Genomic DNA, 24,686 nt, shown 5'->3' with positions numbered 1-24,686 from the left:
TACTTTATTTTGGTGTAGATCTCCTTGAGTTTATCCTGATTGTGGTTCATGGGGTTGCTTTGATATGTATTTTCATGTCTTTTTTAAAATTTGGGAAGTTTTCAGTCGTTTTGCTTTCAGATATCCTTTCTGCTCCTTTTTCTCCTTCTTGGATTCCCAAAATGCTCTATTCATATGATTGATGGCATCCCACAGGTCTTTTAGCTTTGTTCACTTTTAAATTTCATTCTTTTTTTCTTTCTGCTTCTCATTCTGAATAATTTCAGTTGTCTTATCATCATCTTCTGATTATTTTTTCTGCCAGCTCCAATATGCTGTTAAACCCCTATAGGTAATTTTTTATTTCAGTCATTGTGATCTTCAATTCCAGTTTTTGTGTTTTGTTCCTTCTATAACTTCTCTATTGAAATTTTCATTTTGCTCATAAATGGTTTCCCTGATATCCTTTGGTTCTTTATGTGTGTTTTCCTTTAGCTCTTTAAGAATATTTAAAACCATTTTTAAAAGTCTTTATCTGGTATTTGGAAAGTCTGTTCTTAATTGATGGTTTTTGATATTTTTTTCTTGCTCATTTAGTTTGGCCATCATTTCTAGTTTCTTTTTATGCCTTGTAATCTTTCCTTATACATTGGACATTTTAAAATTTTCATGTGATAACTCTGGAATTTTGTATCTGAGATGTCTGTTCCTTAAATTTATAGCTAGCTGGTAATACAACAGATTTTCATGAAGTCAGGAACTAACAAAAACAAATAAACAAAAAAACACCTTTCTTTAACATTCCTTGCTGATTGGAGCTATGTTGACTGATGGACCCCTTCAGAGCTTAGCTTTCCTAAGAATGAAACTTAAGAACAGCTCAAAGTTCTTTAAGTTGGGGTCCTCCTCAGTGTTTTTCTGAGCATTTGTCTTGTCCTGGGCATGTGCTCATGGCCTTAGGAATTCTCCTGTTTACATGGATCTGAGTGTCCCCTCTTCTCCCTGTGAACTAGCCTTTCTTCTAGTCTGGGGAGCTCTGTTCCATGTCTTAAAGCTGGTAGTTCTTTGCCCCAGGCTGTTACAATTTGTGCTTTGGCCTGCAGGGCAGGTTCTGGCACACCAGATCGGAGACTTCTTTAGTTAGCCACCAGGTAGACAGGTACAGACATGCATGCATGCCACTGTAGCAGGATTACACTGTTCCCTCTGAAACTTGCACCAGAGTCCTGCAGTGAGAGCACGTGCTGGCTGTGCACCAAGCTGGGGACGGGGTGGAGGAAGGGCCAGCAGTGGTGCTGGGAGGTTTTCTATTCTTTTAAAGTGCATTTTTCTTGATGAGGCATTCACCGAGTTACTGCAAGCCTTTGTTGCAGTGACTGTGAAAACTGTTTTCCAGAGCTCTGAGAAATATGGTTCTGCTAGTTTTCAAAGATTCTGTGAGGGGATGGAACCTTGGAGCCTCTCACTCACCATCTTGGTGAACATGAACCTTGTAATTGATTTTTTTTTTTTTGAGGCATCCAGGCTAGGGATTGAACCCGGGACTAATATGTGGAAAGCTGGTGCTCAACCACTGAGCCACATTGGCTTTCTTGAGTTGGTATTTTCACTTGTTTTACTTGTTGTTTGTTTCTCTTTTTTCAGGAGGCACTGGGAACCGAACCCAGGACCTCCCATGTAGTAGGTGGGCGCTCAACTGCTTGAGCCACATCCACTCCCTGCAATTGATTTTTTTTTAAAGATTTATTTATTCCCACTCTCCCCCACCACCTCATTGTCTGATCTCTCTGTCCATTCACTCTGTGTACTTCTGTGTCTGCTTGTCTTCTCTTTAGGCAGCACTGGGAACTGATCCTGGGACCTTCGAGAATGGGGGAGAGGTGCTTAATTTCTTGCGCCCCCTCAGCTCCCTGGTCTGCTGTGTCTCTTTTTGTCAGTCTGTGTCTCATTTTGTTGCGTCATCTTGCTGCTCCAGCTCTCTGCTCAGGCCAGCTTGCTGCGCGGGGCGGCACTCCTGCACGGGCTAGCACTCTGCTTGGGCCAGCTCACTGTGCAGGCCAGCACTCCGTGGGGGCCAGCTTGCCTTCACCAGGAGGCCCCAGGTGTTGAACCCTGGACCGCCCAGATGGTAGATGTCATTTGAGCTACATCCACTTCCCTGCAATTGATTTTTGTATTTTGTAGCCTTGTTAATGCTTGTTTATTAGCTTTAATAGTTTTTAGTGGGTTCTTTAGGATTTTCTGTATACACAATTATGTCGTCGGCTGATGAGTATAACTTACTTCTTCCTTTCCACTCTGGAAATCTGCATTTTATTTTTTTTCCTTGCCTAATTACCCTGACTAGAACCTCAGTGCTTTAGTCATCCAAAGTGGTGCTAATGCAAAGTACCAAAAATCTGTTGGCTTTTATAAAGGGTATTTACTTGGGGTGGAAGCTTACGGTTACCAGGCTCTAAAGAGTCCACGTCCAAGTTATGTCCTCACCAAACTCTGTTGCCACGTGTTGAAGCAAGATGGCGGGCGATGTCTGTGAGGGCTCAGCCTTCCTCTTCCCTCTTAAGGCTCTGTGGGCCCAGCATCTTCTCATCTCAGCTGTGGGCTGGCATAGGGTGCATCTGTCTTCCCAGGGCCTCTTCTGTATCTGTAGAACTGTCTCTCTTACTCTGTGTATCTATTTCCTGTGTCTCCTTGATTGAGTGAACATTTAGATAGCCAACAAAGGGGGGGGGGGGACTCAAACTGAGTTGCCCTAATGAAGTGATTGAATCAAAGTCCTAATCTTAACATAATTTAATCAAAGGCATCTCAGCTGAATCTAGTATGGTCAGAGGGTATCAGGCCAGAGGAACAGACCAGTTTATAAACATTCATAAGTAATCTCAAACTGCCACACTCTGGTACAGTGTTGAATAGAAATGGTGAGGACAGGCATCCTCATTGTGTTCCTGATCTTAGGAGGAAAGCGTCCAGTCTTTCATCCTTGAGTTTGTTGTTAGCTGTGCATTTTTAATAAATGCCCTTTATAATGTTGAGAATTAATTTCCTTTTCTTTTCTAGTTTTCTGAATAAGAGAAGAAAACAACAGACCAACATCCCTTATTATCAAGGATGCAAAATTTCAAATAGAATACTAGCAAACCAAATCCAACAGTGTATTAAAAGGTTGTACACCATGACCAAGTATGAGTGCAGGGTTAGGTCAGCATAAGAAAACTAGTCAACATAATATACCAAAGTAATAGAGCAAAGGGGAAAAACAAAACAAAAACGCTTTCGACAAAATCCACCACCCCTTCTTGTGGTGTCTTTGTTTGGCTTTGGTATTAGGGTAATATCCCTGTTGACATTTTTTAAACTACGTAAAAACAAATACTTCAGGATGAACCTAAAAACATAATGCAGAGTGAAAGATGCAAGACATTAAAGAATATGTAGTATTTGATTCAATTATATAATGTTTCAGAAGGTAAAGTTAAAAGTTTATGGATGTATACATAGGTGATAAAACTATAAAGGAAAGCAAGGCAGTGGTTCCCATAAAAATCACGATAGTGGTTCTTTAGTGGGGAGGGGTCTGTGATCAGGAAGGAGGGTTGTGGGAGGTTTGGGGGTGTTGGCAGTGTTCTGGTGTTGGGTATACAGGTATTTCCAATATAATTGTAGTTGAAAAATGCTACAGGAACTTTCTAAGGTACTTTTCATGTATGTCATATTTCAAAATGTAAAATGTTAAAAGAGAAAAATTACTGTGCATGTACATGGTTATAACTTTCAGCTCCTTAAGTTAAGGTAGATAATGAAAAGTATGAAAAGTCCTTGCTCTACCAGGCTCTGACTCCAAAGATAGCTACCATTTAACGAGGTTTATGCTTATAAGCTACATCTGTTTATTTTTTAAAAATTTGTACAAAAGGAATAGCTCACACACACTGATTTTCACTTTGGTCTTTTCTTGTAGATGTATTATTTTGATGTTTCTTCCATATCAGCACCTATACTTTGTAATATCTGCACAGTGTTATGCTTGATTTTATAAGAACCATACTGATGAACAGCGATTAATATCTTTTATTATGACACAGAATGTTGAAGTGAAAATCATCTGTATATAAATCTTGTTAAATTTTGGTTAGAATTTTCATAGGGTAAATTAGAGGGTGTATGCATATATATATATATTTTTTTTTCTTTTTCTTTTCGTAGGTAATGTGAATTTGCCCTTCAGAAAGATTCACCAATTATAGACTTATCAATTATGTATGAGATTGCTTATTTCCCTACCATAAATAATCAGTGTAAAAAAAGATCTCCAATCTTAATTAAAGGTGAACATGGTACTTACCATTTTTATTTCCATCTTTAAGTGAGCTTTGATTATCTTTTATATATTTTTTCACCTTTTGTACATTTTTAAATATTCTTTTATGTCATTTCCCCATATTTCTTTTTCCCCCCCAACCCACCCTATTATTTTTTAATTATGTTTTTTATGACAGAAGTTGCAAGCTTATAAAACAATCATGCAAATGTGCAGAATTCCCAAACAACACCCTTCCATCAACATACCGCAGTGTGGTGGAACATTTGCTACAGATAAGATAATATCATCTGATTGTTACCACGTCCATAGTGTACATTTGGCTCACATTTTCCATACTGCCTCAGTATCAACACAGTACATCTTTTGCATAGATGCAAGAATATTATATTACCACTCCTAACCATAGTCCATAGGTCACTTTAGCTGTATTTTTCCCATGCTCCTCCACATTCCCAACACCCTGCAACAGTGATGTACATCTGCTCTAGCTCACAAAGGGCACTCTTGCATCTGTACCATCAACCACAGTTCTCATCCACCTCTTGGTTTACTGTGCTATTCATTTCCTAGATTATTCTCTAGCATTCTGTCAATTGGCATTTACATACCTTGACTACCATTTTCAGTCACATCCCCATATATAAACTAGCAGTTACTCACTGTGTGTTACCATTCATTCCATACATTTCTACACTTTTACAGTAAAGGTAATTAAAGCTTCTACATACGTTAAATGTCAGTAGTCCATCTCAGTTCTCGTCTCCTTTAAAAATCCACCATCTACCACCAGGGTGTACAGATATTTTCCTACAATTTCTTCTAGAAGTTATAGTTCTTCCTTTTGTTTTTAGGCTTTTTTATCCATTTTGAATTAATTTTTGGATAAGGTGTGAGATAGGGGTCCTCTTTCCTTCTTTGGCTGTGGATATCCAGTTCTTTCAGCACCATTTGTTGAATGGACTGTTCTATGCGAGTTCTGTGTGTTTGACAGGCTAGTCAGAAATCACTTGACCATGTGAGGGTCTGTGTCTGAACCATAAATTTGGCTCCATTGGTCTATATGTTTGTCTTTATGCCAGTATCAGACTTTTTACCACTATAGCTGGGTAATATGCTCTAAAGTCTGGAGAAGAGGGTTTGCTTTTCCTTTTTATAATGTGTCTGGCTATTCAGGCCCCCTACATTTCTTGCTAAACGTATTGTTAAATATTTTGTTTATTATTACCATTGTAAATGGTTGGGCAAATTGTTCTCTGTATATCAGTTAAATTAAGTTGATCAATAGTGTTGTTCAAGCCTTCTCTAGCCTTACTAATTTTTGGTCTATTCCTGTCAATTATTGAGGGGAGGCTGTCAAAATCTCTACTATAATCGTGTATTTGTGTGTTTCTCTCTGCACTTCTACCAGTTTTTGCTTTGTATATTTTGAAACTCTGATATTAGGTGCAAACATATTCAGAGTTATATCCTTTTGATGATCTCTCTATCATTTTGAAATGACCGTCTTTATCCCTGGGAATTCTCTTCGCACTGAAATGTGCTTCGTCTGGAATTAATGTAGCTACTTCAGCTTTCTTTTGATTGGTATTAACATGGTATGCCTTTTTTCAACCTCTTGCTTTTACCTAGTTGTGGCTTAATAAAAGTAGGTTTGGGAAGTGGCTATGGCTCAGTCAGTTGGGGAGGCCCTGGGTTCGCATCCCGGAGTCTCCTCCTGAAGGCAGGCTCGCCCGCACGCTGTGGAGAGCCGCTGGCTTGGGTGCCACGGGGTATCGTCCCGCCCCCAAGCACCGCCTCAGCAAGGTGACGCAACAGAAAGGGAGACAAGCGAAAACACAGAAGAGCGCGCAGTGAACGGACACAGAGCAGTCAGCACGCAAAAAGCTGCAAGGGGGGATAAAAAAAAGTAGGTTTCTTGTAGGCAGGATAATTGTGTCTTGCTTTTGTATCCTTTGTTGGTTATGAACTATAACTCTGTTCTGCTTGCTTGGTGTTTGCTGGAAGACTGGAGTCTACATCTTTAACTTGTTCTGCCTTCTAACTTGTGTTCCATTACTGTCAGACATTTTTAGACTCATAAGCATGTATGTTGTTCTGTTTTCTTTAGACAGTTTCCTTTTAAAGAAGTTGAAGTAACAAGACAAAGTCCGTTTCCTCAGGAGTCACCTCTCTGGTTCTTTACCACTTCATGTGGATCCAAATCTCCATCTGGTGTCTTTCTTTTCCTTTATTTTTTTCTGTAAAGGATTTCCTTTAACATTTCTTGTAGTGCCCAACTTGCTCGTGATGAATTCTTTCCATTTCAGTTTGCTTGAAAAGTATTTAATCTTTGTTTTTGAAAAATGTTTTTGCTGGTTATAGAATTCTAGCTTGACAGTTTTTCCCCATTTCATTACTTTAGAGATACTGTTCTGTGATCTCCTGGCTTGCATGATTTAGGACCAGAAATGTGCTGCCCTTAATTTCTCTGTGTCTCTGTGTTAATCTGTCTCCTTTTTCAGGCTTTTTTAAGGATTTCTCTTCATTGCATGTTTGAGCTATTTTTTTTTAATGTACTTTGGTTTTTTTTTTTTTTTTTTTTGGTCATGTTTCTTATGCTTGGGATTTGTTAACTTTCTTTTGTAGTTTTAATCAGATTGGGAAAAATTTCAGCCCTTATTTTATCAAACATTTCTCTACTTTTCTTTCCTTTGTGGATTCCAGTTATACATGTATTAGGCACTTGAGGTTCCCCTTGCCCCACAGCTCACTAATGCTCTAATTTTTTTATTTTTCTCTCTTTCATTTTGGATAGCATGTTTTCAAGTCCACTGATCTTTTATCGTACAATGTCTAATCTGTTGTTAATCCCATAGAGACATCATTATCATCTCCAGAAGTTTGATTTAGACTTATATTTCTAGTTATTTCATGTTCAGTGACAATGTACTAGGAAGATATTCCTGGATTACTTTGTTTTCCTCGGCATTTTGGCCTTCAGGTGCTATGGGGAAGTATGAGCACCAGCTGATCTCCTCTGTCCCTTAAAAGGGGCTTCCTGCATGAGCCTGAGGAATCTTTTTTTCATCCTTGAAAAACAGTGACTTAACAAAGATAGTAAGTTCTGTGTGTTTGGTTACGCATTGTTTTCTGGAAGGTACACCCTTCCTTTATGGAGAGCTGGCTTTTCCTTCTCTGAATAAACTTTTTGTGCGATTTGCTGGCCTCTCCACCTCGGGAACACCAGCTGTTCGTCCCCCCAGCCACATCTTTCCAGGATTGCTTTCCTCCTCCTCATTCCCAGCAGCTGTGGTTCCTGCCCAGCCTTCTGCGTGGCCCGAGGGCGCCTCCATCACCGTCATGCTCATCTCAGCTGCCCTGGACCCTCAGGCTTGCCTCACTGGGCCGTGCAGGCCTGGAGCCCTCAGGATCCTCAGCTGGGCGGCAAGCCCAGACCTGGGCAGATGCAGGAGGACCCAGGCCATGAGTCTGAGCCTCCAGGCCTGCGCAGGAGCGGGCACCGAGCTTCCCTGCAGGTCTGCAGCAGAAGTGGCCGGCGAGGTGTCTGACCAGAGCTAGCCAGGCGCAGGATGGGCCTCTGCCCGCAGCTCTGGGGGGGAGGGGTTCGGTCCTCCCTCTTGGCCCCAAACTCACTCTGTACATTTTTTCCTCTCCTCTTTCAGCTCCTACTTTTTTCCCTTTATGCCTGTTAAACATTATACTGTATTTCAAGTACTAAAGGCTCTGTCCAGATCAGAGTGACCTGCCCTGGCTCTGTTCCCACCTGCTGGTTTGTCCTGCCCTCAGAGCGATACCCCTGCCTGCTGCGCTTCCGCAGCTGGAGTGCTGGGGAGTGGGGACTGGGCCAGGGGTGCTGGGGGGGAGGGGGCAGGAGTGGTGCCAGAGAGCAGGGCTGGGGGGGGGAAGGGCGGGGGTGCTGTGTGCTCTGCCGGGGGGATGGTGGGGGGTGCCAAGCACTGCGCTGGGAAGGGAAGTGGGGGGAAGGGTGGGCGTGCCTTGCGCTGCACTGCGTGGGGTGGGGGGAAGGGCGGGGGTGCTGTGCGCTGTGCTGGCGGGAAGGCGGGGTGCTGAACACTGCGCTGGAAGGGGAAGGGTGGGCGTGCCGTGCGCTGCACTGCGTGGGGTGGGGGGGGAAGGGCGGGGGTGCTGTGCGCTGTGCTGGCGGGAAGGCGGGGTGCTGAACACTGCGCTGGAAGGGGAAGGGTGGGCGTGCCGTGTGCTGCACTGCGTGGGGTGGGGGGGAAGGGCAGGGGTGCTGTGCGCTGTGCTGGCGGGAAGGCGGGGTGCTGAACACTGCCCTGGAAGGGGAAGGGTGGGCGTGCCGTGCGCTGCACTGCGTGGGGGGGGGGGGAAGGGCGGGGGTGCCGTGCGCGGCGCTGGAGCCTGGGCAGCTTCGGCGGCAGCTCTGACCTCCCCTGGGCCTTGGCGGAAGGCTGGTGTCCTCCCGGGGAGGGGCAGCGCTGGCCCAGCGCGCTCGTCCTCCTGTCCTAGATGCCCCCTCCCTGGGGCGTGGCTGGGGCCTCGCGCATCCCCGCAGCATGGGGTACCCCCTACTTAGCCTACCCCCGACCTGTACTAGTCTATCAGCCCCGCGAGCAAACGGGAAGTTCCTGTGTGAGAAGGGGCCTCCCGCCCGGGTGTGCGGACTCTGGGGGCTCGGCCATGAGCGGGGACACGGTGGGGACGTGGCCAGGAGGGTGTCGCCCGCCCCCCCCCACCCGTCCACGCCTGTCCCAGGCTCTGGGCGGCACAGGGAGACGCTGCGGGGAGTCCCGAAGCTTCTGCCTCGCTCCTCGCTGGCCACTTTCCCTAATGTCTCTTGATGTATTTTTGTTTTTATTTCTATTTTTTGCTGATGTATTTTTCCATCTGTTTTTTTTGTTTTGTTTTGTCTTTAATACAAAGCAAACTACTCCTTGACTTAAATTCCCCCAAGACAGCTTCCTCGCTTTCCCATGGAGTCATCCTCCTTGCGCCTCTGGCAGCCCTGTTCCATACCCTTTAATCCTACTAAAATCTATAATAGTTTTTTTAAATGTAATAAACTTTATTTCAACTTCAAAAAATAAAATAGCAGAAAAAAGACAGCTTAACACATTATGGTAACATTACTTTAGAAAATTCTGTCCAGGTACATTTATCTTATTTAATTCTAAAAATAAACTCATTTGTTTATCCAACATTCAGAAAGACACACGAATGAGCACAGATTTGCTAAATGACATGACCAGGATCTCCTTGTTAATGAAGGGAAAAAAATGCTTGATCATATTCATCTCCTAAAACTAAATCCCGTACTCTTTTTCTTTTTACATTTAGCATTAATACCTTACCTTCTTAGCATTTGCTACAAAAATATTACATTATTGCTGTTAACTATAGGCTATAAGTTACATTAGTTGTATTTTTCCATGTATTACCATATTCTTAACACCATATAATAGAGGAATATTCTTGTATTTTTATTATTAACCATAACCCTCATCCCCCACCTAAATCACTATGGTATATAGTACCTAGAGTATCCTCTAGCTGTCTTTCAATAAACAATCTCCCTACACTACCCCTTTCAGCCACAGTCACGTTTATAAACATCATAATGTGCTGCCATCAACTCCATCCATTCCCACGTATTTACAGTCAACCTTATGAAACACTCTATCCAGAATCAGCTACCCCTTCTCAACCGGTGCTCTGTCTCCTAGTAACCTGTACACTATTGTTTAACTCCCTAAGTTTTCTCATACTCAGTTCATAGCAGTGTGACTGTGCAATATTCGTCCTTTTGTATCTGGCCTGTTTCACTCAACATAATATCCTCAAGGTTCTTCCATGTTGTCATGTGTTTCCCCGGTTCATTTCTTCTTACCGCTGAACAATGTTCCATCGTGTGTGTTCACCACATCTTGTATATCCATTCACTGGACACTTCGGTTGTTTCCGTCTTTTAGCTCTTGGGAATGATGCTGCTATGAACATCAGTGTGCAAATGTCTGTTTGCGTCCCTGACTCCAGTTCTTCTGAATATATTCATAGTAGCAGGACTGCTGGATCACACAGCAGTTCTGTTTTCAGCTTCTTGAGGAGCAGTAATCTGTCCTCTGCAGAGGCGTCACCCTTCTGCATTCCCTCCTGCAGTGAAGGGGTATTCCCCTTTCTCCACAGCCTCTCCAGCACTTGTAGTTTTCTGTCTTTGTCATGGCTGTTCTATAAGGCGTGAAATGACATTTCATTTTAGTTTTGATCTGCATTTCCCTCTTAGTTAGTGATGTTGAGCATCTTTCAATGTGCCTTTTGGCTATTTGTATCTCCTCTTCGGAAAACTGTCTGTTCAAGTCTTTTGCCCATTTTTAAATTGGGTTGATTTTCTTGTTAAGTTGTGGGACCTCTTTCATTCTAGACAAATGGCAATAATTCTAAATGTCTCATTTTCTCTAGAAACTTCACTTGGAAATGTTGGCAGACCAGCTGCACACAACTAAATAGTGCAACGTTATCCTGCAGAGTAAAGAATCCCTGAAAGATAAAGTGATCTTGGACGTTGGCTGCGGCACTGGGATTATCAACCTCTTCTGTGCACATCACACAGAGCCAAAAGCAGTGAGTAGGAGCGGGGCGGGCAGGGGCCAGAGCGCTGCCTCGGAAGGTTCTGAGCTTGGTGCTTCCCTGTTGGGACCCTTGGAGTTGTGCATCCGTGCAGCAGACCGGCTGGTGGCCACGATGGGATGTTCTCTATGAGACGTTTATTTCAGCTAAATACAGGGCACAGGCGCCGGCTCTGGGTGGGAGTTGCCCTGCTGTGCGTCAGCACGTCCAGGCCCCAGAGTGCTGACCGCCTCCACACTCCATGGAGCACGCTGGCCCCCGACCTCTTTTCTGGCGTGGCTGGATGGGGTGCCACCCCCAGGCAGGAAGCTCCCAGCAGGCCCCAGCCTCACGCAGCCCCGGCAGGCGGGCTGAGGCGATTAGGCCGTGGGTCAGGTGGACTTCCTACTGTGGGGGAAGGAGGGAGGAGAGGTGGCTCCCATGGCACGAGCCTTCCCAGGAGCTGTCCCCGCCCACATCTTTCCTGGTTTCCAGGTGTCGTCGGTGCTTGTTCTGGTGCTGCTGCCTGAGTTGACGCAGGCCTGGGTCGCAGCTGGGGTCGCTGCCTGGCTGAGGGTGCCTCTGCCCGCGTGCAGGTGTACGCCGTGGAGGCCAGCGAGATGGCCCAGCACACGGGGCGGCTGGTCGTGCAGAACGGCTTCGCCGACACCATCACCGTGTTCCAGCAGAAGGTGGAGGATGTGGTGCTGCTCGAGAAGGTGGACGTGCTGGTGTCAGAGTGGATGGGCACCTGCCTGCTGGTAAGGGCCTGGGGGGCGCGCGGGGTGGGGGCCAAGGTGGGGGGAGAAGGGCTGGGGGGAAGGGCCCGGGGTGGGGGGAGGAGTGTGGGGGGCTGTGGAGGTGGTGTAAGGAGCCCGTAGAGGGCTGGATTTCACTTGGTTTCTAAACATGAGTATCTCAGAGATCTTCACAAATCATTACTAACTTTATTTTTTTTCCTAAGATGAAATGTAGTGAATTTCTTGTGTGAACACTGCATTTAGTGTCTTGAATTTTTAACTGAGTGGAAAAAAGTGCCTTTATGGGAAATCTAAATCAGAGTTGAGGTGACTTTTTCATGAGTGATTTATGTAAAATAGTTTTCCTTTGAGAAACCCTGAATGTCATTCCTGGGTGTGCCTGCGCAGGCTGTTTCTGAGCGAAGCAGGCTTTGTCCTCCCCACAGTCTGGGCACCTCTCCTCCTAGAAAGCCTAGACCACCGTTTGTGAGGCCAGCTTTATGGCTTGGCCCTCCTTTGAGTGTTTCTTTACCCCGCATGGATGCGGACAGTGGCCGGGCTCTGCCCATACAGATGTTTGTGTGCCCCTGTGAGCTCCGTCTGTAACCTCTCCTCGGCTTGGCGTCTTGGGACATGAGGTTTTTAGTGAAACACCCTCATCTGAAGTCCAGAAAGTTAATATCTGGATGAAGGTGAGAGGAACAGGGCAGCTGTTTCCAGCAGAGAGCCCATTTACATATTGAGCAGATAGCTTCTAGTAGATTGTTAAGATGGGGGAAATGGTAGCAAATGACAGTGGACCTTCAGCCATGTTGAAGTTCTGTTTCAAGACAAAGTGCCCATGATGGGCCTAGGTTGATTGGTGATACTGTGGGCTCCCAGGACAGCAGGGGAGCAAAAGGCTGGTGTCAGTGGGCACGCCGTGTCCCCTCCAGAATTACCTGTTGGGCACCCCTGGAGCTGGCAGTGGGGACGGGGTCCATTAGGCAGGCAGTGAGCCTGGCTGCAGAGGGACAGGCCTGTTCCTGGGCTGGGTGGGGGGAAGGAGGGTGTTTGGTGAGGTGGGCAAGGGGCAACCCGTGGGGAGTGCTATGTCCCCGGGACTTGGCACTTGCCTGGCATGCAGCCAAGAAGCCCTCCAGGACTTAGATGATGGAGTATATGATCGGATTATGTTGGGAGGACCTGGATGCCAGTGGGCATGAGTGGGCAGGGCCAGGCCACTCAGTCTCCTTAGAGGGAGACATCCTGGGGCTGGCCTGGGGGAGTGGCCCAGGGGAAGGGGATGTGAGCCTGGGGGTCGGGGAACTGGCTTAGGTAGCTGGGTAGATTGACTTTTCATTCATTTGTTTTCCAGGTGGTTTTTGAGCACTTAGTGTATGCTAGACATTATTCTGCTGGGCATAGCCATGAAAAAAACAGGGACAGGCCCTGCCTCCCTGGCACTCACATTCTAGAGCAGTCAAGCAGCTGGTCAGCAGGCCTGCTAACTAACAGTGTAGTGCTCGGCTGAGAAAGAGGGAAAGCAGTCGCGGGGTGGAGGGAGGCCTGTGGCTCTCGCCAGTGCAGGTCAGAGGACCCAACCTGGGGTCACAACAGCACGTGCAGAGGCCTGGGGACGCGGCTGTTTGTGGGGGTTCATCTGTGGGCTCGTGGGCTGGGTCGGGGCCTCTGGTTTCGTTTCAGGTAGGTGGAAAGCCCTTGGCAGGTGATTTGGTGGACTGTTGAGAAGGATGATTCGGAGTATGATGAGGGAGCCAGGGAGACCAGGCAGGTTGGAGTGAAGGTGAGATGAGATGGTGGTGTAGTCTGGGGCAAAGCAGAGGAAGGGCCAGGTCTGGGGAGGATTTCCTGGTGGACTGGGTCTAGGTGTGAGAGAAAGGGAGCAGGATGGTGAGCTGTGGGGTGGCTGGATGTCAAGCGTTCCGTCTTAAGCAGGTTGTTTGTGATATGTGTTAGGCATGCAGGTGGAGAGTTCTTCTCTGGTCCTGACACTGCACAGGGCAGAGGTCCTGCAGGGAGGTGGCTTACCTGGGGCATTGGGCAGGTAGCTGTGTGAAGGGTGAGTGGAGTTGAGGCGGCAGAGCAGGGGAATATGCAGGGGGCAGGAGGACAAGATGTGATCTGGGCTCCTGGGAGCAGGGACCTGCTGGGGCAGTATCAGGCTTCTTTGCTGCGTTTGCATGCTGAGAGCAGGATCCCTGAGGTGGCAGTGGGCAGTTTCCTCTCCCCACGTCCTTCCCCTGGACCTGCTCCCCTTCTCCGGGAGCACCCCCACTCTTCAGCATTCCCTCCATCTGCTCTCCTCACAGGTCCCCAAGTCCTTCCTGGCTCTTCTTCCTGCTCCACTGCCAACATGCAGTACTAAATCAGACAGTGAGGCAGAACAGAAAATCTAGAAATAAACCCTCAGACATTTGCATTTAATGAGTGAGGAGGAGAGATTTCCAGACAGGAGGAAAAGATGTATAATCCTTCAAAAGTGGTGTCGAAACAATGATTATTTTGGAGTAATTAGTTAGATCCTTCTTTACACTGTATGCTAAAATAAACTCCAAATGGGTATTAAGAGAAAAAAATAAAAAAGGAATCCAACATCCAGCAAGATGACAGCAGAGTAAGGAGCAGCTTGTCCTGCAGGCAGTTAGTAACCACCCAGAGCTACCTAAAGCACCTGTTTGGGGGCCTCCAGGAGACCAGAAGAACATCCTGCAACATCTCTGAAGGACTGGAAGGAGGAGACTGCCCATCTGCAGAGAAGATTCGTGAGCAGAGCCCATCCTCCACTTGTGGCACAAGTTAACTTGGGAGCTATTCTGTGACTCGAAATAGAAGCTCCACTTCCCAAAAATGGGGGAGGAAGAGACTAATAATCAGATACTGATTATTAAGTTCAGCAGGCTAAAGTATAACCACAAGAGCAGCTAAAGCTTGGACCTGTTCAAGTCAGAAAGAGGCTGGTAGCTGCCACAGTGACTCTGTCCCTAGCTTGAGGCGAAGCCTGGCTGACAGAAATCACAATGACAGTAGGGACCAGTTTCTTTCACCCAGACCAGCCTGCAGCCCTAGCCTAGGCTTCAGCCCTACCTCTTGTCAGGGAGGAAGTTGCAGGACCTGCACCAGCCCATCCAGGTAACTGCAGGTACCTTTGTCTGGCACAGACTGAAAATCGGAAGTCTACTGGGGCAACTGCAGTCATCTGGAACCCACACTGCATAGATTGCTGCTCACCCCTGCAGCTCCATCCCCACCCCAGGCAGGGGAGACAGGGGCAGGAAGCCTCATTCAGTCTCTCTGGGCAACAACAGTCTAGGCCTGCATGACTTGGATTATTCCACACAGCTGTGACTCTGTCCCTACCCCGGGCAAAGGAAAAAGTTGAGAGATGGCTTCATTGGTCCCTTGGGCAATGAGAGCAGCCTGAGCCTCCACAGCTTACAGCACCAACTACATCCTCTGTTCCTACTATACAACCAGCAAGGGAGAAAGGGCAAGAAAGCCCTAAATTAAAGAGAGAAACTGTGCCCAGAATAAATACTCTAGTAAACCAGATGCCAACACACCCACAAAAAATGACAGTCTACACCAAGAAACAGGAAGCTATGGCCCAGGTAAAGGAACAAGATATACTTGCAGATGACATTAAGGAGTTGAGACAACTAATCAAAGATGTTCAAACAAATCTCCTTAACAAATTCAATGAGATGCTAAAGAGACTAAGGGTATTAAGACATTGGATGAGCACAAAAAAGAATTTGAAAGCATACATAGAAAAATATCAGATCATATGAGAATGAAAGGTACAATAAATGAAATTAAAAATACACTGGTAGGGAAGTGGACTTGGACCAGTGGTTAGGGTGTCCGCTACCACATGGGAGGTCAGCGGTTCAAACTGTGGGCCTCCTTGACCTGTGTGCAGCTGGCCCATGCGCAGTGCTGATGCACACAAGGAGTGTCATGCCACTCAAGGGTGTCCCCCGCATAGGGGAGCCCCACACTCAAGGAGTGTGCCCCATAAGGAGAGCCGCCCAGTGCAAAAGGAAGTACAGCCTACTCAGGATGGTGCCACACACACGGAGAGCTGGTGCAGCAAGATGACACAACAAAAAGAGACACAGATTTCCATGCCGCTGACAACAACAGAAGTGGACAAAGAAGAACACGCAGCAAATAGACACAGAGAACAGACAACTGGGGCTGGAGGGGGGAAGGGGAGAGAAATTAAAAAAAAAATACACTGGAATCATATAATAAGTTTAAGGAGGCAGAAGAAAGGACTGGTGAGCTTGAAGAAATGGCCTTAAAAGTGAACATACAAAAGAATAAATGAAGAAAAGAATGGAAAAAATTGAACAAGGTCTTAGGGAGCTAAATGACAGTAAGTGACGTGCAAACATATGTGTCATGGGTGTCCCAGAAGGAGAAGGGAAAAGGGACAGAAGGAATATTTGAAGAAATAATGGTAGAAAATTTCCCAACCCTGTTGAAGGACATGAATATCCATGTCCAAGAAGCATAACATACTCCCTTCCAAATAAATCTGAATAGACCAACTCTGAGACACATACTAATCAGAATGTCAAATGCCAAACACAGAATTCTGAGAGCTGCAAGATAAAAGCAGTGCATAACATATAAGGTATACCCAATATGATTAAGCGCCAATTTCTCATCAGAAACCAAGGAGACAAGACAATAGTGGTATGATACATTTAAGATACTGCAAGAGAAGAACTGCCAGCCAAGAATCTTATATCCAGCAAGACTGTCTTTCAAAAATGAGGGTGAATGTAGACTATTTACAGATAAACAGAAACCGAGAGAATTTATAACCAGGAGACCAAATCTGCAGGAAATACTAAAGGGTGTGCTACAGCCCGAAAAGAAAAAACAAGAGAGAGGCTTGGAAGAGAGTCTGGAAATGAAGATTATACCAATAAAAGTAACTTGAAGTGTCAAAAGAGTGGTGAAAATAAAATCTGACAGATAAAACCCAGATATTTAGGAATAAACTTAACCAATGATGTAAAGCACTTGTATTCAGAAAACTACAACTCATTGTTAAAAGATATTTAAAAAGACCTTAGTAATTGGAAGAACATTCCATGCTCACAGATTGGAAGACTAAATATTACAATGCCAATTCTACTCAAATTGATATACAACTTCAGTGAAATCCTGATTAAAATTCCATCAGGATTTTTTTAAATAAATGGAAATCAAGACTATCCAATTTATTTGGAAGAGTAAAGGGTCATGAATAGTGAGAAACATCTTAAAAAGGAAATACGAAGTTGAAGTACTCTCACTTCCAGATTTTTTTGTCTTTATTTCCCCAATGTTACATTAAAAATATATGAGGTCCCCATATACCCCCCTTACCCCCCCTCCTCACAACAACAACCTCCTCCATCATAATGAGACACCCACTGCACCTGGCGAACACATCCCTGAGCACCGCTGCACCCCATGGCCAATGGCCCACACCACAGCCCACACCCTCCCACAGTCCACCCAGCGGACCATGAGAAGACACACAATGCCCAGCAACTGTCCCTGCAGCACCACCCAGGACAACTCCAACCCCCAAAAATGCACCCACATCACATCTCTTCCACTCCCCACCCCCAGCAGCCACCATGGCCACCCTCTCCACACCAATGCTACACCTTTTTCGACTACCAATCACAATAGTTCATGAACAGAACATCAGTAAGTCCACTCCAATTCACACTCCATTCCTCCATCCTCTGGACCCTAGAATGTTTGTGTCCACTCCACATCTATATCAAGAGGGGGCCTAGATTCCCATGGATGCTGGACGCAACTCTCCTGCCTTCAGTTGTAGGCACTCTTGGCTCCATGGTGTGGTGGTTGACCCTCTCCACCTCCATGTAAGCTGAGTGGGGTAAGTCCAAAACACCAGAGTCTAGGAGTTGCAAGTCTGTTGAGGCCCAGGGCCTGGCTACCACACGGTCAGTCCAGAGATCTAGGTCCCCTGGGCACACACCAAACCCCAGCACCAAACACAGCTCCAGTAAAAGTAACAGGAGAGGCTTGTGAACAAAGATTCCATCTGAGTCCAGCTCTACCACACAGAAACACTAACTCCAAAGTAGGGCCAACTGACATGGCACTGAACTCCATCCTGTGCCTGTGGGTCTCTGCAGCCTCCAGAAGAACCAACACCTGGGGGCTGTATCCACTCCATCTGTCTCTGGGACTCTGCTGAGGCGTGCACAAGGGCAACCCCTCTGATAACCTCCCAGCTCTTCTGGAGACCCATAGCCACATAAACTCATTTGTCCTTTCCATTTCCCCCTTCCATTCAGGTCAAAAAGCATTTTTAACTCCTAGTATTACATGCAGACCGAGATATTCTGCTGGTCCTAGTTGACCCCTTTATTCAAGGTCATTTTCTAGCCACATCATCAGCTGGCACTTGGCAGTAATCCCTTGGCACCAGGGAGGCCCATCCCCGGGAGCCATGTCCAATGCTTGGCGGGGGGTAGGCAACACATCTACACGCCGAGCTTGGCCTTGAGACCAGCCACACCTGAGCAACACAGAGGCTCCCAGAGGAGTCTCTGGGAGGCAACTCCCAGGCACCCCGCAGCTCCAGGCCCCGTTCTTATCTCAGGTGCACAGGCCTACAAGCATAGTCACCAGCATCAAGGGCTCATTGTTGGACCTTCCTTCTTTCTTGGTCCTTGCCGTTGCACTTGGGGGATTGTTGCCGTTCCTTTAGGGACCATGAAAGAGCCCCCCTACTTCCAGATTTTAAATCATATTACCTAGCTACAATGGTAAAAACAGCATGGTATTGGCATAAACACAAGACACATAGACCAGTGGAACCAAATTGTTGGTTCAGAAACAGACCCTCACATCTAGGGTCAAGTGATTTTTTACAAGCCTGTCAAAAATGGGTGGGCCCACCCAGCTCATGGAGAACAGTCCATTCAACAAATGGTGCTGAGAGAACTGGATATCCATAGCCAAAAGAAGGAAAGAGGACCCTATCTCACACCTTATACAAAAACTGAAAATGAGGAAAAAAAAAAAAACTAAATATAAAAGCAAGAACCATAAAGCTTCTAGAAGAAAATGTAGGAAAATATCTTTAAGACCTGGTGGTAGATGGTGGATTCTTAAAGGAAATAGGAGAACTGAGATGGTCTACTGATGTTTAATGTGTATAGAAGTTTTAATTAACTTTACTGTAACAGTGTGGAAATGTATAGAGTGGGTGGTAATATATTATAGTGAGTAACAGCTGGTTTATAAATGGGGATGTGGCTGAAAATGGTAGTCTAGGTATGTAAATGCCAGTTGACAGAATGCTAGAGAATAATCTAGGAACTGAATAGTACAGTATACCAAGAGGTGGATGAGAATTGTGATTGATGGTACAGATGCAAGAGTGTCCTTTGTGAGCTAGAGCAAATGTACATCACTGTTGCAGGGTGTTGGGAATGTGGGAAAAATACAGCTGGGGTGACCTATGTACTGTGGTTAACAGTAATAATGTAATGTTCATGCATCTATGTCAAAGATGTCCTGTGTTGAAAATAAGAGAGTATGGAAAAAGTCTGCTAAATGTATGCTATGGACCTGGTAATAGCCTGATGATATCATCTCATAATCTGTAACAAGTGTTCCACTATGGTGTGGTGTGGTGCCAAATTCTGTATTAGTCAGCCAAAGGGGTGCTGATGCAAAATACCAGAAATTGGTTGGTTTTTATAAAGGGTATTTATTTGGGGCTGGAGCTTACAGATAGATACCAGGCCATAAAGCATAAGTTACTTCCCCTCACCAAAGTCTATTGCCACGTGTTGGAGCAAGATGTCTGCTCATGTCTGCCAGGGTTCAGGCTTACTGGGTTCCTCTGGGCTCAGCTCCTCTGTTTTCTCCACAAGGTCAGCTGTAGACTATGAGGCCCTCTAGGCTTTGCCTCTCTCCACAAGGTCAGCTGTAGACTATCAGGCAAATGGCCCTGTCTCTTTCCTTGGGGCCCCAGCTTAAGACTTGAGCATCAAATTCCAATATCAAAACTCCCAACATTAAAAGTCCCCCAACTTTGTCCTTTGCCCTGTCTTTTATCTGTGAGTCCTCACCCACCAAGGGGCGGGGACTCAACATCCTACTTGCACAGAGGTTTACCTAATTACTTAATCAAGTAGACCTCTGAATCCAATATAATCTTATATGCCCAGAGGAAATGATCAGTTTACAAACATAATCCATTATTTCTTTTTGGACTTCATCAATAATATCAAACTGCTACAGATGGGGAACAAGGCAAGGAAGGCCACTCTTCCTCTCCTGTTCAGCCTTGTGCTGGAAATCATAAGTGAAAGGAGTGGAGATTGAAACAAAGAAGGAAAGCTTCATATTCACAGACAGCAGCACAACTGTCTGTATAGAAAATCCCAAAGAACTAATACCTGAGTTTAGCACAGTCACAGAATGCAAGGGTAATGTACAGAAATCGTCTTATCTGTATATGTTATGTGTAGTATATATTATATTGTGTATATAATAAAAGGAAATAATATGTAAGTATAAATCTAACAGAACAGCAGCGCAGGTATAGTTCAGTGGTTGAGTGCCTGCTTCATATGTACAGGGTCCCAGGTTCAATCCCTGGTACCTCCTAAAGAAGAAAAAATCTAACAAAACATGCATTTTGTATGCTGAAACTAAAAGTGCTAATGAAAAAAATCACAGACTACTTAAGTAAATGGATTGGGAATCTCAATCTAGTGAAGATGTATTACTCCTGATATAGATATAATGCAATTCCCATCAAAATCCCAGCAGGGCAATTTTTTGTGGATATAGACAAGCTAATTCAAAAATGTATGTGGAAAGTAAAGGAACTAGAAATAGCTGATACAATATCTTAAAAGAAGAATAAACTTGGGGGAGTTACACTATAGATTTTAAACTTCATGTAAAGCAGTAATCAAGAAAGTGTACTGTTGGTGAAGGGATATACATGTAAGTCAATAAACAGAATGGAGAGATTGGTCCATGCAGATAATGACTAGTTGCTTTTTAACAAAGGTACAAAAGGGTATTCAACAGATAACATTGGCACTATTGGCAACCCATATGCAAAATAAATCCAAATATAAACCTCATACCTTATAAAAAATTAATTCAAAATATTTCATACATCTATGTGTATAAAGTGTTAAAACTATACCATTTTAGAAGAAAATTTCCGTTATCTAGGACTAGGCAAAGATTTTTTAGACATGACTCCAAAAGCACAGTTCATAAGGAAAGAGTAGGTGTGGGAGGAGGGGCACCCGGCTTGCCTCAGTGGCAAACAGTGCGGCAAGAGGTGACACCGCCTCTGCCCACTGGGCCTAGACAAGGTGACCACGCCTGACTAGGCCTTTGCTGCTAACGGCTAGCCGGCACCGCCCTCCCCCTTCCTATCTCCCGCCTAGCCCAGCTCTCACTTCCCCTCCCCCCTCCCTTAAACCTAATCTCTTAGTACGCTGTTTGCCCAGCAACAGCTTACAACCACCTATCAGCTTAGTAACAGTGTCAGCCTATCAAGAGTTAGCACATACTCTACTGGCCAATCACTAGCCCAATGCCAGAACATTGCCTTATATGGAAACAGCATTTGCCCTAGCCAATCAGAACCCGCCACACCACTCCCCAATCCTATAAATCTGCATCCCCTTCTGCAATAAACCAGACTTGTGCCATCAGCCTGTCTCCGTGACTTCTTCCTGGGTCGTGCGCCTTCCACGCCTTCGGAGCCCCCAAGGGAAGCCTCAGCGGCCGTACGAGGCTTTCTTCCCCACACCAGGGACCCCTCTCATCCCACAACGGGACCCCACTCATCCCGCAACAGGGACCCCGCTCGTCCCATAACAGGGACCCCGTTTCATCCCTCAGTAGGTAAATAGGACTTCATTAAAATTTGAAATGTCTGCTTTTTTTTTTTTTTAAAGATTTATTTATTTATTTAATTTCCCCCCCTCCCCTGGTTGTCTGTTCTTGGTGTCTATTTGCTGCGTCTTGTTTTCTTTTATCCGCTTCTGTTGTCGTCAGCGGCACGGGAAGTGTGGGCGGCGCCATTCCTCGGCACGCTGCACTTTCTTTCACGCTGGGCGGCTTTCCTCATGGGCGCACTCCTTGCGCGTGGGGCTTCCCCACGTGGGGGACACCCTTGCGTGGCACGGCACTCCTTGCGCGCATTAGCACTGCGCATGGGCCAGCTCCACACGGGTCAAGGAGGCCCGGGGTTTGAACCGCGGACCTCCCATATGGTAGACAGAGGCCCTAACCACTGGGCCAAAGTCCGTTTCCCTGAAATGTCTGCTTTGTGAAAGATGCTGTTAATATCACAAAAAGACAGGTGAAGATTGGTGGGGGGGGATCACATATCTGATAAAGGACTATCAGAAAATACAAAGAAATCTCAAGACTCAGTAGGAAGAGAGCAAGCAAGCTCACTGGAAACTGGCTCATTGTTAAACAGGCTCTCAACACAAGTGGATATCCAGGTGGCAGATAAGCCCGTGAAAGGATGCTCAGCATTGTTAGCCACCAGGCAATGCAGCTCAAAACCACAGTGAGGTACTGTCACATGCCTACTGGAATGGCTCAGGTTTTCAGAACTGCTGTCAAGACCAAGTGCTGGCAGGGGTGAGGAGCAGCTAAAACATTCATTGCTGATGGGATCATGGAATGATGCAGCCACTGGGAAACGCGTGGCAGTTTCTGATAAAGTCATGCACACACTCACCACTCCTGAGCGTTTATCCCAGGGAAATTCAAGCTTATGTGATCACGTGGCTACCTGTACATGAATGTTTATAGCAGCTCTATTTGTAATTGCCAAAACTGGAAACAAGCCCAGTGTGCACGGATAAATGAGCTGGGAGTCAGCCACACCCTGGAATACTGCTCAGCAATAAAAAGAAGCAAACAGCTTGGATGATCTCAGAGCCTCTTGCTGAATAAAAGAATTCCGTCTCAAAAGGCTACATTTAGATAACATTCTTGAAAAGGTGAAGGTTTAGGGACCAAGAATGGATGAGTGCTTTCCCTGGGGGGGGGGGGGTGATTGCAAAGGGGCAGCATGACATTTCTGGGGTGATGGAGCTAATAAAATTCATAGACCATAGACCAAAGAAGGTCACTTTTATACTAGGGTGATAAAGAATAAAAATAAAAATTACACGTATATACTTTTCCTGTGTGTGTACATTTGTGTCTATGCCTGAAAAGAAATACTTGGTGGTAAATCCCAGAATAATAGTGGTTCTCTCTGGGTCCTGGGTTTATCAGTGATTCTTATTTTTTTGGTGCTTTTCTCCATTTTCTAAAATTTCCACACTGAACATGTATTACTTCTATAATAAAACCTGCTTGATACAGGATGTTAATAATTAGATGGGTTGGAGGAAAATACACCAAAGTAAAATATGGACTATAGTTAGTAGTAATATGTTGATGATGCTCTTTCATAGTAGGTAACAAATATTTCACAACAATGCAAGGTGTGGTGTGGGTGATGCATGGGAGCCCTGGATGAAGTTATGCGTTTTTGTTTTATAAGTTCACAGCTTTCACTATACACTTGTATGCTCATGTATGAATGATATACTTCAAATTTTAAAAACCCTGTTTGAAGCTATCTGAAAGCAACAACACCCCTGCTGTTTCCGACCCACATCCTGGCGGCCCCCCCCCGGGTCCTCTCCTGTGAGAGGTGCCCTCCGGGAGCTCCATGAGCCCCAGGGCCCCCCCTCAGGCATCCTCTTCGCCAGACCACGGCCCTGCAGGGGAGAGGCAGCTGCAGACGGGGTGGGCTCATCGCAGAATGAAAGGGCAAAGTCTCTCAGAAAGTGGGAAAAAGGCACTTTCTAGACTTTTCTTCTGCCATCTCTCAACTTGTCATGGTACTTTTTATTTGCTAATTAATGCTGTTCTAAGTAAAAAAAAAAAAAAAACCGTAAATGGTTGATGTGAGTTTTACCATTCATCTTTATATTGTGCAATGCCAGCTTAAAATGCAAATATAAGAACATTTAAAGTGAATGTGGAACCTCTGAAATTTGCTCGGTTTCTATTTCGTTGTTTGTACATGCGTACTTATTTTGTTCTTAGCAGAACACAAAGCTAACTCGACTGATTGTATCTCACCATCCACGGACACTCCCGCCCTTAGCTCACTGAGGGGTGAGGGGCCACGGGCTGCCCAGCTGCCTGTCCTGTGCACTGTGCATGGGGGTTGGCTGACATGGGTAGCAACACGGAGGGAAGGGCACAGGGCTCTTGGACCTGTTTCCTAGGGCGCCCTCGTCATCTCTGCGATTCAGCAGAGCTGCCGGCGCCCGACACTCAGCTGTGCCCACTTGGGCCCCAGGATTCTGCCAGTGCTCAGCAGAATGGGAGAACACACACGCTGCATATGTCTGCTCACACTGTCTCCATTGTCCCATTGCAAGGACACACACACGTGTAAAATCTCACAAAATTTGACTTTATTTTGTGTCTGTATCGTGAGAAGGGACGACAGCTTTATACCAAGTGCTGGCCTTCTGAGCGTGGCCCTCCTCAGCGTGGCCCTCCCCACTCAGTGTGGCCCTCTGAGCGTGGCCCTCCCCACTAAGTGTGGCCTTCTGAGCATGGCCCTCCCCAGTGTGGCCCTCCCCACTCAGCGTGGCCCTCTCAGTGTGGCCCTCCCCTGTCAGTGTGGCCCTCTGAGCGTGGCCCTCCCCAGTGTGACCCTCCCCAGTGTGGCCCCCCCAGCGTGGCCCTCCCCAGCATGGCCCTCCCCTCTCAGCGTGGCCCTCCCCACTCAGTGTGGCCTTCTGAGCATGGCCCTCCCCAGCGTGGCCCTCCCCACTCAGTGTGGCCCTCCCCTCTCAGCGTGGCCCTCCCCAGCATGGCCCTCCCCTCTCAGCGTGGCCCTCCCGAGCTGGGCCCGGGTCCCTGCGGGGGCCCCACACCTGCAGAGCCGCTCTCTGTGTTGCTGGCACCGTCCTAGCGAGGGGGCAGCCAGGAGTGCCACACCG

General features: G+C 46.2%; 1 pseudogene; it reads left to right on the top strand.

The window, feature by feature from the left end:
* The window catches only part of LOC131277613 (protein arginine N-methyltransferase 2-like), an 85,736-nt pseudogene that overhangs the window by 42,266 nt on the left and 18,784 nt on the right, over window positions 1-24,686 (top strand).

This window comes from Dasypus novemcinctus, unplaced genomic scaffold, assembly GCF_030445035.2.
Source record: "Dasypus novemcinctus isolate mDasNov1 unplaced genomic scaffold, mDasNov1.1.hap2 scaffold_183, whole genome shotgun sequence".
Lineage (NCBI taxonomy): Eukaryota > Metazoa > Chordata > Mammalia > Cingulata > Dasypodidae > Dasypus > Dasypus novemcinctus.
Note: the sequence above shows the minus strand (reverse complement) of the source record. Positions and strands in the feature narration are given on the sequence as shown.